Genomic DNA, 6,000 nt, shown 5'->3' with positions numbered 1-6,000 from the left:
GCCAATTAAAAGTTTGCACGCTGGCTCCCTCGACGAGGATTGTTATCTGCGCTGTGCTGTAAAACTGAACAGCTGAACATCGGGACGTAATGTGGCTTTCGAGATCCTTGTAGTTTGCCATGAACGATTAGCATTTTGATGTTGAAGATTGTGGTTTGTAAGCAGAAGAAAGGTTTCGTTTAATGCTATGGAAACTGATTTATTAAATATAATAGGTGTATAGATTCCATAATTCATCATGTTTGGTATTTTAATGTTGACAGAAGATTGGCAAATAGTCAAGTGATCCATTTTGTGGTAAATGATCACTCAATCTTGAAACTCCTACGTCAAGAAAGCGACTCAAACAGTTCCCACGTTCACTTAATAAACATCCTAATATATGCTTAACCTTTCGCTTTATAATATTTCAGTAAGATTCTGATTGTATTCTTATTTTAAATCTTAATAGATAAAATAAAAATAATCAAACTCTATTCAGATTCCTTCCTTCTGACTACGTCCTTATTGGTTACAATTTTCAAAGCACCATGAGTTTCAACTTTCCTTTACGTGAACTGACCACCGTTCGCGGCTTGTATTGTTCGCAGCTTTCTATTTTCTTCGACCACAGTCTCTATAAAGGTACCATAATATTCTTTACGTCAATAACCTGCGATAAAAGTTGGCACGTATTTTTACAAACATCGGTAAATAACTTATATTAAATTTATATCTGAATTATAATTTACATAGTTTATTTAATATTAAAAACACTGTGCACATAGAACGTTCATAATAACTTTTGATGAATAAATACACCATTTCATATAACCTATGATTGAATCCTTGACTGTACAATACTTATCTAATTTGATCCACGACTATAACAGACCAATAAAGTTGCAACTTAATAAGAAAAATTATTCAAGTCTTTAACCAGCCTTAAATTATATACCTAATAAGAATCTAGTACTATTTATATGCATTAGAGACAATACACTAAAATATATTACACTCCTGTCAGAAAATAAGGCGCGTCGCAAGCTAACGATACCTCGTTACCACCACAAATCTTCGACATTACGACGTATTAAAACTGTTAAAACTTCACTCAACTCGCCATTTGGCGGAGAAAAACTTTCTTACATCACGCAGATTTAAATTCAAGGAGTGTGCCAGTTGTTAAAATTTGCACCGGGCCGCTGTAAACGCAAAATTTTAAGTAAAAGCAGCTGGATATATCGATACGTAATGTAGGTTACGGTGAGTTACAACTAAATTATTCTTGAAAGCTACTCTTTTTAGCAAGCGTTTAAAAATTAATTCTCAAATAAATTATGATATGTTTTGAAGTAAACAGAATCAAATTTAGTATAAGTATAACTTAATAATTTTAAGCTATTACATTCTTGTAAACTTCTAATAAAAGTAATACTTAATTATTAGTAATAATCAACTAAACGCAGCAATCTTATGAGAGTAAAGGAATTTTCAATTTTCGCGCCATTTATACGACTCAATAATTGCAAGTGGCGCTATTTTTGCAGATTTTCATCCGCAACCCCTAGTAGCGAAGGGATGAAGGCAGTTCCTCATAAGGTACCCAGATGGCGTTATAAACCAGTACGCAAATTAGTTCCCAAAAATGATTAGAGATGGCGTTGGTAGAGATTGGTTTTTCTCAGACACCTAACATTATTGTTGCGGATTATATTCCAGTACTGAGATACTATATTGATCTAAATAAATAGTTAACTTATTAGTATTTAAAGAAAGATCATACTAATTTACTACGAAAATCATCTTTTTAGTGTTTAGTATATAAGTACAGTCGGCCACAAAAGGAGCTGAACAAATTCAAAATTTCAAATTGCTTATAATTTTTTTTTCTTCTTAAGAATAAATTTCGTAGAGTTTACTTTTAATTTAGATAAAGAAAAATAAATATTTCGATTAAAATGTACGTATAGAAGCGTTTTGAAGTTTTTAATGCATTTAACTTTTTTTTTGTGGCTGACTGTACATCGATGATATAAGTATATATCAATGTCTTACATAACGAACCTTGAATACATTGGTGTAGCCCCAGTTAATCTGCAGAAAAAATATTGATCATAATAGCGTAAAATTCGCAATGCGAAATAATAATACAGTAACTTACATAAGTGCTTACGTAAGTAACATAAATGTACATTTGCGCGTAAGTACAACGTAAGGTTAACCTACAACTAAAATTGGCTTAAAACTCCACCGTACACACCTTCTCATTAAAATTGGCCACATCGTACAAATGTACCTTACATTTGTACGATGTGGCCAATTTGGAAAATTCAAAGTTTCCTCCGTTGACGGCCGAAAACGTTTAGGTGAGCGCCGGCTGTCGGAGATTAGACACGCTAGCCGGAACAATTTTTTAATATCCCCAAACAAGAAAGGCAAAGCTGTTACGTGTTTGCAAAATGTGGATGGGACGGGGACTTTCAACCGGCTGATTTGTTATTTTAAAATACTTGAATACGAACAATATTATGATTTTTTTATTTGCTAAAGTAGGGTATTAAGTGATTAAAATGATAATGAACTTTTATAGCTTTAAATTAAGTTCAACCTAAAAAAAATGTCCCGTTTGCTTTAATATTCTTACGTAACATTATCTTTGCATGATAGAGTCGAGATGTTATACTGTATACTAAAGCAGGTTATACGAAATAGTACTTATCTGTGTCATTGAAAGCTTTCTATGGTCGCCAACAAATTCACGATTGATTATAGTTTAAAATGATCATTTACCATCACTAGCCATGGAAATTTCATTTTTATAATACGTTTATATACCGATCACTTAATATCAATAAGGTCATTTTGAAAAAAGAACTCTAAATTTCTCAACTGGAGGCTCAGGACCGTATTAATAGATTCAAGTTAATTTTGCTCTGAAGCGTGATATCAGCTGAGATGCTATCAAGTTAACGTCAGCATCTTAAGATCGTCACTATTTAATAAACAGATATCAACAAAATCTCAAATAATATTTTTAAATGCATAACGGATTTTGATAGCAAAGTTTTGGTTATTAAACAGTACCGACTCAAGCGAAAACTGGTGCTCAAAGAACAGCTGAAGTATTGTTTATTAAGTAGTTCAAGACCTTAAACGTTTACTTAAAATCACACTCAAAGACGAGACTGCCTTATTAATACGACCTTTAATCCTAACCTTACGTAACGCCACATATAAAGCGCTAAACATACAATATAAAAATCGCTAACCATTCGCACAATAAACAGCGTATTACAATGTAACTAGGTTTCTGTTGCAGTCGTGGAAGACATGAGCAACTCAATTACAAACATAACAGCGAATATATTTCCGTAGCAGGTCAAGGCGGTGCCAGTATCTTATCCTCACAAAGCGTTCGTGTAAAGATCATTAATAGGCGCCGTCGGCTTGACAGCGACAATACGTGTCGTGGCCCGAATTAGCATACACACTACACTTGCGATGTATTTGACTGTGTGAAAAATGTACGTTGCAAAATGTTTATATTTTTAAAATAGGAACGTGTATTGATTAATTTAATATTAATTCGTGGCGAGACGAATATAGAAATGAAATTTTGACTATATTTTAGTAACATTTACAGACCACAGAAAATAGGAATATAGTATTTTTGGTGCTCTATGGTTGAGTTAAAAAATTCAATTACTGGGTCCATATAAATAGAACTATCTCGTATGAACATGATGTTAGCAATGTAACAATCGTATCCGCTAATGATGACATCTGGAATAAAATATGTGAGTGTTATTTTTGTCTTCTTATTTATAAACATAAATGGCCGGCATATAGAATATATTAGTAACTATACCTATATATAAAACCACATTCGGTGTTAATGACACACAAATCAACGTCTGTTTTTTATAACTACGAACAAAAAAATAAATATTCAAATAAAACTAACGAACGTTTAATTTTTATGAACAAAAGCCTTAGAAAAGCGGGAGCCGTACAAACACGGATTTCCAATTAAGTTAGGGCCTGATTGGCAGGTCGTTAGTCAAGTCTGCGAGGTGTGGGCGGCGGCGGAACCCTGTTTGCCGATTATAAATCGACGATCTGCGAATGCGGTGTTATGTAAACAATTGTGATGTAAATGAGTATGGAATCTCTGATTACGTATCGGACGACTATTATAAATATAATAAAAATGAATCCCTATTTCCCTTGGTCACGCCATCACGCGTGAATGGATGGACTGATTTCACAATTTTTTTTTTTGTGTTTGTTATTGTCAGAAGAAGGTTCTTATGAAAGAAAAAATTCAAAAAATTGCGCGGAATATTAGAAAATTTAAGAAAACTTAATGAAAATATTAATTTTATATAACTGTCAATTGTTTGAAATAACTGTCAGCGATTGACATAATGCGCGCTGCAAATTCATAGTTAAGACGGAACAACGTCTGTCGGGTTAGCTAGTATATAATTGCTATATTATATATACTGTTACTGAGCTTTGCCTTTTTTTATACGTACTGTAGTGTCCCTACTGCACCTGATAGTAAGTGGAGTAGGGTCCATTAGAATATCGACTGACGGGAGATGATTACCCCTCGGCGGTCAACACAATTATGCCGGCCGGTTGGAACCGGATATACAAAGGCTGATCCCGAAATGCGAAACTTACGTGAGCCACTATGGCGTCTTATTCGTATTATTTACAACTGAGAGAGCTTAGGCCGTACCTTACCGCACTGGCCTATTGTGGGTTATTTATTATATACACAAGTATATAGCAATAAGATTATTTATTTGTAATTAAACATTTGTAAATTCCAACCTCTCGATGTGATTAATATTTCAAGGTTACAAATTAGTACACCTAACTAGCTAAGCTTCATTGCGTGGTGACCTAAAACCTGTGTCGTTGTTCATCTTGGCTTACAGAAGTTGCAGCGCCGCGCAACGGTGAGGGCGAGATAGTCTCTTATTCACCGACTTCTTTGAATATTATTTAAGCAAGGTTCAAGGTGTTTATTTATTACTTTAAACTTGGTTGAGAGATTAAAAATAATTATTAATATGTAAATTTTAATTTAAAGAAATTGAATGCAATAAATAAAAGAAATCGATATTTAAACGCTTTTAATTAAACGCAATATACATGACTCTGTATTCGAGTTATTCAGATAATTAATGGAAGTATTACTCTACAACCTACAAGTTTTGACGGAACTATTTTTACACATAAATATTCACGCATTTTATCTCCGAATGGGTAGGCTGAGGCGCTTGGTTCACCAACTTTCCGCTATGTGTATTCCGTCCCATGATGTGATAGGGGGCGAGCCTATTTCCATATGGTTACAAATTTTTAACTCCGGCCGAAAGTGACTAGGAAATCCAAATATCACTTTGACAGACCCGGAAATCAAAACCGAGACTTCAGCACTCTTTATACAAATCATAATTATAATATATATCTAAATTAAATATATGGTTATGATTATTCTTAAAACACATTAATCGTAAAAAGAAAAACTAAGTGTATTTCTGTGTCGGACGTGGTATCGTTTTCATAGGCCACGTAAAGATTTTGCACCCCAGGAATAGATACGGGGATATAGAAATGAGTGCAGTTGTCTTTTAAATTGTGATTTTTTTTTTATTTGTTAGCGACTTTAATAATAATACTTTTTAATGATGTCATAAATAAATTCTTCAGTCTACTGATGAAACGTCTACCAAATTTTGTTAAGCTATTTCGGAGATTATCTCGAGTAAACAAACAGATAAAAATTTAAAATATGTAGACATAAAATTAATAACTAATAAAAAACTGACTAGCATTTATATTTTATCGATTTAAATCAATTCTATAGAAGTGCCTATGGCATAATTTAGTATTTCCATAAAACCCATGAATACTCACTCACCTTAGACTTCAATATGATGTGTGTCTGCGAGTTATAGACTGCTTTAACGGTAAAAGAAAGTGTCGCGAGGAAACCTACAT

This window comes from Manduca sexta, chromosome 21, assembly GCF_014839805.1.
Source record: "Manduca sexta isolate Smith_Timp_Sample1 chromosome 21, JHU_Msex_v1.0, whole genome shotgun sequence".
NCBI classification, from domain to species: domain Eukaryota; kingdom Metazoa; phylum Arthropoda; class Insecta; order Lepidoptera; family Sphingidae; genus Manduca; species Manduca sexta.
This window is presented reverse-complemented; position numbering follows the sequence as displayed.